This window comes from Mustelus asterias, chromosome 14, assembly GCF_964213995.1.
Source record: "Mustelus asterias chromosome 14, sMusAst1.hap1.1, whole genome shotgun sequence".
Classification (NCBI taxonomy): Eukaryota; Metazoa; Chordata; class Chondrichthyes; order Carcharhiniformes; family Triakidae; genus Mustelus; species Mustelus asterias.
In genome coordinates this window covers 40,162,038-40,172,478 of record NC_135814.1, presented here as the reverse complement: position 1 = coordinate 40,172,478, position 10,441 = coordinate 40,162,038, and the positions used below count along the sequence as shown (strand labels likewise).

The 10,441-nt window shown below is 42.4% G+C and overlaps 1 pseudogene; it reads left to right on the top strand.

Annotated features, from left to right (window-relative positions):
- The first annotated feature begins 1,204 nt into the window (after positions 1-1,204).
- Positions 1,205-1,408, top strand: LOC144504199 (U2 spliceosomal RNA; annotated as a pseudogene).
- Positions 1,409-10,441: the final 9,033 nt, after the last annotated feature.

The window sequence follows — 10,441 nt, the reverse complement described above, 5'->3', positions numbered from 1 at the left end:
TTAAGACTTATCTAGATAGCCACATGAACGGAGTGGGAATGGAGGGATACAAAAGAATGGTCTAGTTTGGACCAGGGAGCGGCGTGGGCTTGGAGGGCCGAAGGGCCTGTTCCTGTGCTACATTGTTCTTTGTTCTTTGTTCTTTGTTAAATGTGTCACTTGAAGGTGCTCTATCATGGGAGAGGGATTGGGGATTGCCAAATGACTGCACCTCGAAACTACATTGTTTTGTTAATGTTACAACCAAGTATGGAGGGGTGAAATAGCTTCCCTCTTTGCCCTCGCCTCAGTGGTGGATTTACAATTAGTAGGATCCCAAGCTCTGCTTCATTTTACCACTGCCACCCACCTTCCTCCCGTCCCCAATCTCAATTGGAAGGGACCAATTTCTGAGAAATGGATGTGTCCCAGTTAAATGTCTCAAGTGTGGCTGAGCTCTTTATTTTCTCCTAATGATGCATGAGTAAAAATGAGTAACAGTTACAAAGGGAACTGACAATCCTCAGGATAGCCCATAGAATGGAAAGAATGGAATGGAAAGGGTAGCACGGTGGCACAGTGGTTAGCACTGGTGCCTCACAGCGCCAGGGACCTGGGTTTGATTCCTGGCTTGGGTTACTGTCTGTCTGGAGTTTGCACATTCTCCCTGTGTCTGCGTGGGTTTCCTCCGGATGCTCTGGTTTCCTCCCACAGTCTAAAGATGTGCGGGTTAGGTGGATTGGCCATGCTAAATTGCCTTTTAGTGTCAGGGGGACTAGCTAGGGTAAATGCATTGGGTTATGGGGGTAGGGCCTGGGTGGGATTGTGGTCGGTGCAGACTTGATGGGCCAAATGGCCTCCTTCTGCGCTGTAGGATTCTATGAAAATAGCATGTTTATCATTTGTTAAATTTCCGAAGTTTTGCTAATTATTGAAGTTATTGCTAGGTGATACGTTGACAGGTCAGGATAAATGGAAAGCCCATGGAGTAGGTTGACTGAAATCACCAACTTCAGGGGCAATGAAGATTTTAACAAAAAACACAAATAAAAATATCCCTCCCATATCTTTACACTATTTAGATGAGCAAATTGCTAGTTCACAGCTGGACTGACTGCCCTACTAATTCAAACATGTAACTTAAAGTGTATAAAAATATTTGACTATACGCGACTTGTTCCTCTGTGGTTTTATTTTTGAACTCGTACACATGGTCGCTTCCCATATCGCTTCTCGGCCTTTTGGCTAAGATCAAGTGTAGTATGGATAGGATGCTGCACTTGGTTGAGGTCATTAAGTTACATTTAAGCTTCATTTGAAGCAATTTTTTAAAGCGGCATCTCGGCCTTTTGGCTAAGATGCAAATGAGATCAAGCCTTGGAGGAGGAAACCTCCCCCTCCTCCAATCAGCTTGGCTCATGTAGATCAGGCCCAAGACAGGAGTGGAGGCCCTGTCTTGTCAGCTTGGATCGGAAATGTCTCAACTTGTTGAGACTCTGAATTGGACTTGATTTGATTGAATTGGAATTTTAAAAAATCAGACTGTACAATAAATACACACTCCTCTCACTGGGACTTTAAACGCTAGTACTTCAATCATTAATGTTAAACAAGGGTGTGTGCTTTGAATGTGACACCAACTGGTGACTGTACCCAGTCATTTTTTCTCTGAAATGTACCCATTCATTGCTGGCTTCCTGAGCAATTTGGGTGGTGATACTGAGAGGCAGATAGATTCAGCAAGACCCACTTCCACACATTGCAATGGTTTAGATTTGGGACGCCTAGTCTTTTAGAAACCCTTATCCTCAGCCTTCCTCCTATTGGTAGAGAAATTCCAGACCCATCAATAGGAACAATATTGTGAACAATTACCTTGTGTTTTGCTGAACTGAAAGGGAGATGAGCAGTGAGTGCAAAGTAGTTTAATGCAGTGGGCTCTCCTGAGACAGTCCAATAGGATACATTTTTGGTGAAGAGATCTGAAATCAGCAGGAGCAATCTGAAGCGAGGGTTAGAATCATAGAATCTCTATAGTGCAGAAAGAGCCCATTCGGCCCATCGAGCCTGCGTTGACAACAATTCCGCCCAGACCCTATCTCCATAATCCCACATATTTACCCTGCTAATCTCCCTGACACTAAGGGGCAATTGAGCACGGCCAATCAACCTAACCCGTACATCTTTGGACCGTGGGAGAAAACCGGAGCACCCAGAGGAAACCTACGCAGACACAGGGAGAACGTGCAAACTCCACATAGACAGTTATCCGAGGCCAGAATTAAACCCAGGTCCTTGGCGCTGTGAGGCAGCATTGCTAACCACTGTGCCACTGTGTTTTTAAAATATCATTGTTCTGATTTAGTAAGATGTAGATGCATTTAGAAAGAACCGCGACAGTTTTTGCAGATAAAACCATATTTTGATAAATGCATATAATAGTCTCATTGAGACCGTCCCCCCACTCTCTCGTATGCAGGCATATACATAGATACACACTGATTAACATATAAACACATGCTAATCACTTGGGTTCAAATTAATAAACAGCAGAGCAGAGAGTGGTGAACTTGGCCTTTCTCTGTACAATCTTCCTCCACAAATTCCCACTGTTAAGTGACCAGAGCAGTTGGCATCTCGGCACAACTTTGGCCCTATTTCCAGCTTCTCACACAGGAAAAAGCCATGAAAAGCTGATGAGTGGAGAGATAAGCCAATCAGAGGCAGGGTTAACCTCCAGGACTAACCAATCAAATGCCGTACTGAGTGTGCTTCGACTTCAGTGAGAAGTGTAGCAGCCAATAAAAGGACACATTTCAGGAACTAACCAAGGATTTTGAAGAGCTGTTGAAGAAATGAGGAGAGGTGCAGGAGAGTGAGCAGTGCTCTTAGATGGCAGGGTGGAAAACTGCATCACTCACTCATCATTTTTGGAGTCCCTGTAGTTTGGGGACCCTGTGTTGTGGCACGGTGTGTTGCATTGTAAATCTGCCCCTGCCTCTCCTCATTTGACCATAATGGGTTTTTTGTTTGAAAAGGATACACTTGCCAATTCAGTGAGCACTTAACTATTTCTGCACTGTGATCATAAAATAACCAATAGGACACATTTTCTTGCGTTTAACAAAGAAAGGGGTTAGCTGGATTATATTTAACTGATCTAAGCAATTTAACAAAACACGCACGAGCTTTCACACATACACACATTTGAAGTTCACATATGCAAACACCGATTACTGAGTGAGGAGAGATAGATTGACCAAATTAGAGTAAATAACAAAAGTATAATGTCCATAGATAAAATAATGTCCATAAATCAATATAATGTCCATAGCTTGGTAATAAGCTGAGTTCAGGCTGAATTTGATGGTCTCGATGCTTCTGATTTAAAGATGTAGATGACTGAGTTGGTTGTTCTTTGGGAGACAGTGGTGCTGGATTGGATTCTTTTAAGAAATCTTTGTCTGCAGCAGGGTGTCCCTGAATGATCATAGACAGCAAACAGAGCTCAAAGCTTACCATGTGAGTTGGAGAAAAAAGGAAGCAGAAGGGACCTCACTTCGATCTTCTTCCTAAAATGTTTGTCCTCAGTTATTCCATAGAATCCCTACAATGCAGAAGGAGGCCATTCAGCCTATCGAGTCTGCACCGACCACAATCCCACCCAGCTCCTATCCCTGTAGCCCCACGTATTTACCCTGCTAGTCCCCCTGACACTAAGTGGCAATTTAGCATGGCCAATCAGCCTGACCTGCACATCTTTGGATTATGCTGAGAAAACATGTGCTTAAAACACACAAAGAGTCAGCTTGTCATGTGACCTTATCTCTCCAACTACCTGGTGATTCAAAAAATATATTGTCAATATTTTCCAAAGGTGACTTGATTAACTCATGTCTGGAAATTAACTTAGCCAGGGTTCCACTGTCCAAATGATTAGTCTTAATGACTCAATTCCAACAGTTGAATACGGCCTTTTGGCTAAGATCAAGTGTAGTATGGTCGGCAGCCCATGGTCGGCCGCACTTGGTTGAGGTCATTAGGTTACACTGAAGCTTCATATGTTTCATATGAAGCAATTTTTAAAAGCGGCATCTCAGCCTTTTGGCTAAGATGCAAATGAGCTCAAGTCTTGGAGGAGGAACCTCCCCCTTCTCCAATCAGCTTGGCTCATGTAGATCAGGCCCAGGACAGGGTGGTTTGGTCGCTCGCCCTGTCTTGTCAGCCTGGATCTGAAATGTCTCAGCTTGTTGAGACTCTGAATTGGATTTGGTTTGATTGAATTGGAAAAGTATAAAAAAAAACAGTTGAATACTTCAAGTGATTGCCATAAATGTTTTGTTAATGAGACAGGAGATGTGAATCTTTCACATCTTAGGCTGTGTGGTGGACTATCGTTGTGCCTTTGTCCTGTCTGGACCACCGTTGTTGTGTTTGTCATGCCTGGACACATCCCCTGCCGCTCCTCCCCTTGTCACCTCGTACAAAGGTGGCTGTTTCCTCCCCCTTGTTCAGTTCGGGTCGGTTATCTGTTAGGATATGCTCCTAGTTCTGTAATGAATAAAAGCCTACAGTTGTATTGGCACACAAGTAGTCTTTTGCCTAATTGATAGCGCTTCAGGCTGTGAGTTTTAGTCACTTTAGTCTGTGTTTTTACAAAGTCTGTTTTTAAAAGTTCAAATCAGGTATCCAGCCAATGGATTGAAAATCATTATTTGGCATAAAGAACATCTCCATGACATTAAGAACGTCAGCTATTTTACAAAGCGGCTTTTCTTTTTCGCTACATGACAATTAAAGATGTTAACTGGCACTTTATCATTGTGGAGAAACATCTCAAGTATTTCAAGTTGTCATGGTTACTTTATTACCGAAATGGGTGCACTCATGAATTTGTGAACAGAGAGAATCTACAAAAAAACAATGAAATAATAATGTTGCAGATTCCCAATTCAGCTCATATCACACACTCTTCCACACCGTAATAAAGATGTATAGCTGCATCTTTTTATAACTGGAAGATAATCAATATGGTGACTTCCAGCTTTGACAAAAATCAATGATATTGCACTTTATTGTGCAATAATTAAATAAAAGGTACAGTACATTTTCCAAATAAACCACTTTGCTACAGGAATTTCACACTGGATACAGATTGGTAGATGTGCATTGTGCAGCTGTTACTTTTAGGAGTTGAAGCATTCAAGGAAGAATAAGGAGAATGGCCAGTGTAATACCTTGACTGCCCTGTTGGGTCATTGAAATGTTTGCGATACTGGTTCGTGTCGCCTCCTTCTACAATTGACATTTCTGGCAGGTTTCTTGACAGTCTGTGTCTTTAATTACAAATCATCAAGTTGGGCTTACAGATCAGATTCCATGAAATTACAACATCTCATTTGCAGCCTATGCACAATATCCTGAATCCCATGTGTGACTGGCGTGCCAGTCCTCCAGTGAGCATTCTTAAAAAGTAGCAAAAAACTACTGGGATGCAATCAAGCTTGAACAAAGTGAGCCGAGCACTGTTCCTTACTGACCTGCTGTTTCCCCAGCCTGATGCTATAATCATCAGCCGGAATTGCATTTTTAAAGGCAGCACTCTCTTCCATAAACACTAGCCGATTACTGGATAAAAGTTCTCCTTACAGATGCTGCCAGATCTGCTGAGACTTTCCAGCATTTTCTCTTTTGGTATTAGCAGATCACTCCTGTTTTATGCAGGTTTCATGCGAATGGATGCGCAAATAAGATTACTTTCCAGAAATTCTTCTGCAAGTAACTCACTTGATCAGACATATACTAACTCATTTACCACCAGCATAAAGTCGTGCAATTCATTGCGTTGAAATTTGATGCAGTGATGTTTGAAGTACTAACTATAAGGATGGCATCCTAACTTATGGCAGTAATGCACAGGTTTCCAACATAGCTCTGAATTGTATTTAGACTTAAAATCATTCCATGATACCATTGTATAAATACACTCATTTTTAATTACTAGTATGCTTCAACTCATTGATGTGTAATGAAATTCACACCACAATGAATGACTGTGACGTAAATAAAATTTGTTCATTATGAAATAATTAGCAGTTGATTGAAAAATACTTAAGTTAATATTTATTATACATAAGATAAGTAAAACCCCCGGATATGGGAGGGAAGAGGGACGTGCTTGGCAGTGCTCTGGCACTGCCCCATGGCATAGGTTAGCACTGCCACATTGGCACTTGGGGCGGGCTCCCTTTGGCAAGTCCAACTAGGGTGGGGTTTCTGTTATGAGGTTGGGATGGGGGGGGGGGGTTTGGGAAAAGAGCCAAAGCCTTTGAAGGGAGAGATTTGGAAGTGACAGAGGAGTGGACGTTGAGGGGCGGAGCTTGCAGTGACATGAGGGAGCTAGCATGGGGGGAGAGTGGGCAATGAGGGAGGGAACTTGCATTGAGAGGGGAACCTGGCACTTTTGAAAACAGGGAAGTCCAGCGTTGATACTTCTGCGGTGGTTGTGGCTGTGGTGGGGGAAGAGCCCCGATTATTGTGCTATGGGGGAAGAGAGAAAATCCCCGAGGATTTTGCCACAGAAGGGGAGGGGGATAGCCCTCACTGATTGTGCTGTGAAGGGGGGAGCCCCAGATATTTGTGCCATGGAGGGGGGGGGGGAAGAGAACACCAATACCTTCATGGTGGGATGGTGGAGGGTGTGGTGCTGGGGGAAGCTTTAACTCTCTGCTGATCAGGGTGCCCTTTAACGATGGTGCCATGATATTTTGGCCTATCAGACCCCGCACCACCGATCTGGCAGCATAAACCACACCCCCACATTTTCTTTGGGGAAAAATCTGGTCTGAGAACTCAGCTGTGCATCTGGAGAGATACGCACCAGATTTGAGTCAGAGCCTGACACTCTGATAAATAATGGGAAAATTCCATCCAGTGGCATCCATGTTCACAGGAAAGACTGGATAGTTGAAGATGGCTGCAAGAAATGGATTTGAGATCAGGTGAACTATGCACAGAAAAAGGTTTGGTTGTCTGGGACATGTTCAAATCTCACTTTCTCCACAATGTAGTCAGTGATGAGAGATAGACCAACACTGAGGTCGTAGTTATTTCCAGTGGTCAATCGAGCGTTTTGCAGCTTTCTGATGTATCCAAATGGCAATATCCAAAAGAGGTGGAACAATTGGATGCCGGAAGGTAAAGAAACATCCACGAAGAGCAGAAATGTACAAGCACCCTAACTAGCAACATTGTGTCATTGGGTTGTAGACGGGCAGAATTAACTTGATCCTAATATTGTCAAATATCAAATGAGTTTAATGATATTGAGAGCAATTACTTGCAGAATGATGATGCCGGAGTTTCTATTAATGAGTAGCTTTTTGGGAGAAGTTGCTACTGATAATAATGAAGACGAGAAAGGTCCATTCAGTGATGCAGGTGATTGGGAAGAATTGTCCATAGATTCATGGTGATCAAAATGAATTTGAAAGATTTTAACATGATATATTTATACTGCATTGGATGAAACATATATAGTTTGAATGTTATAAAATTAATAAATCTTAATAATTGATATGAATTCTTCAGTTTTTTTGGCTTTTATTTTATTCCAACATGATTGTCTTGCTTGGATTTCTCTTGCGAATGGATGTGCAAATAAGATTACTTTCCAGAAATTCTTCTGCAAGTAACTCACTTGATCAGACATATACTAACTCATTTACCACCAGCATAAAGTCATGCAATTCATTACATTGAAATTTGATGCAGTGATGTTTGAAGTACTAACTATAAGGATGGCATCCTAACTTATGGCAGTAATGCACAGGTTTGCCAACATAGCTCTGAATTGTATTTAGACTTAAAATCATCCCATGATACCATTGTATAAATATACTCTCAAAGTTAATTACTAGTATGCTTCAACTCATTGATGTGTAATGAAATTCACACCGCAGAATGAATGGCTGTGACGTAAATAAAATTTGTTCATTATGAAATAATTAGCAGTTGATTGAAAAATACTTCAGCTAATATTTATTATACATAAGATAAGTAAAACCCCCGGGGGTGGGAGGGAAGAGGGACGTGCTTGGCAGTGCTCTGGCACTGCCCCATGGCATAGGTTAGCACTGCCACGTTGGCACTTTGGGCTCAAATCAACACGTCAACTCTCTGAATTGGTAAAGTCGCCATAGTCCTAGATGACCATTGTCTGGTGGTGATTCAACCTGAGGATAGCCACATCTCAGGGGAAAGGCAAGGTTGAGAAGGCGGGCCTTCATGAGTGACCCCTGCTGGTACGGGAATTGCTGTTGGCATCGCTCTGCATCACTAACCAGCTGTCCAGCCAACTGAGTTAAATCGACCCCCACTCCTTGTGAAACTACCTGTTTACTATTTCTCACAAACAAGAGATCCCACCTCAGGCAGCAAATCCATTGTTGGAATATCCTGCCCACACTTGGAAAAACTACCTGTGTGAAAGGCAACCATTAGACTTGTATACATGTATGTATGGTATTTGAACTGGACATGGGGACTCAAAACTTAGTGCAAATCTGTCAGTGATGTTAGGGAACCCTGTTACATACAAAGTATGATAGATGTTTGAAAGTCTCTTTGCAAATGCTAATGGGTGCTACATCAGTTGTAAATTTTAAATCTGAGACTGGTACATTTTTTAATCAACTAAAGATATTAAGGGTTGTGAAGCAAAGGCATATATAGAGATAGGTCACAGGTCAGCTATGATCTCATTGAATGGTGAATCAACCATGCATTAATTGTTAATCCACTTACTTTTTATAAGATGTATAAGGGGGGATCTCATTGAAGCTTACAGAATGCTGAAAGGCCTGGATTCTGTGTATATGGGAAAGATGTTTCCATTAGGAGGCGAGATCAAGATCCGAGGGCATAGCCTCAGAATAAAGGGACGACCCTTTAGAACCGAGATGTGGAGGAATTTCTTCTGCCAGAGGGTGGTGAATCTGCGGAATTCATTGCCACAGATGGCTGTGGAGGACAGGTCATTGAGTATATTTAAGACAGAGATGGATATATTCTTGATTGGTAAGGAGATCAAAAGTTACAGGGAAAAGGCGGGAGAATGGGGTTTAGAAACGTATCAGCCATGATTGAATGGCGCAGCAGACTCGATGGGCTGAACGGCCTAATTCTGCTCCTATATCTTATGGTCTTTTAGTAATTTGATACATATTATTAGTTGCATATATGTGGACTTGTTATTCAAGGATGTAGACTTGATGCAATCCTTAAATTTACTTTAAGGTTGAAATAATAGTTTTAGTCAGTAATTTGAGGCCATTAAGATAAATCTCATTTTTAAAAAATCAATTCACATGCATTAATTGTACTCTAATCACTCACCAGGAAATGCTGCAACTGCAGAATTTTACTGCAGCAATGATTTCACAGTTGGAATAAAGCATATACAACAGCTAGCTCTGTAGTTTATTTATTAGTGTCACAAAGATAAGTGGAAAAGTGAATCGTGTGGAGGACGGAGAAGATCTGCAGAGAGATTTGGACAGGCTGAGTGAGTGGGCGAGGATATGGCAAATGGAGTATAACGTTGAGAAATGCGAGGTTATACACTTTGGAGGAAATAATAACAAATGGGATTACTATCTCAATGGAAACAAATTAAAACATGCTACCGTGCAAAGGGACCTGGGGGTCCTTGTGCATGAGACGCAAAAGCCCAGTCTGCAGGTACAACAGGTGATCAAGAAGGCAAATGGGATGTTGGCCTATATTGCGAGGGGGATAGAATATAAAAGCAGGGATGTCTTGATGCACCTGTACAGGGCATTGGTGAGGCCGCAGCTGGAATACTGTGTGCAGTATTGGTCCCCTTATATGAGGAAGGATATATTGGCATTGGAGGGAGTGCAGAGAAGGTTCACCAGGTTGATACCGGAGATGAGGGGTTTGGATTATGAGGAGAGGCTGAGGAGATTGGGTTTGTACTCGTTGGAGTTTAGAAGGATGAGGGGGGATCTTATGGAGACTTATAAGATAATGCGGGGGCTGGATAGGGTGGAGGCGGAGAGATTCTTTCCACTTAGTAAGGAAGTTAAAACTAGAGGACACAGCCTCAAAATAAAGGGGGGTCGGTTTAAGACAGAGTTGAGGAGGAACTTCTTCTCCCAGAGGGTGGTGAATCTCTGGAATTCTCTGCCCACTGAGGTGGTGGAGGCTACCTCGCTGAATATGTTTAAAGCGCGGATGGATGGATTCCTGATCGGTAAGGGAATTAAGGGTTATGGGGATCAGGCGGGTAAGTGGTACTGATCCACGTCAGATCAGCCATGATCTTATTGAATGGCGGGGCAGGCTCGAGGGGCTAGATGGCCTACTCCTGCTCCTATTTCTTATGTTCTTATGTTCTTACAAGTAGATTTACATTAACACTGCAATGAAGTTAAAATCC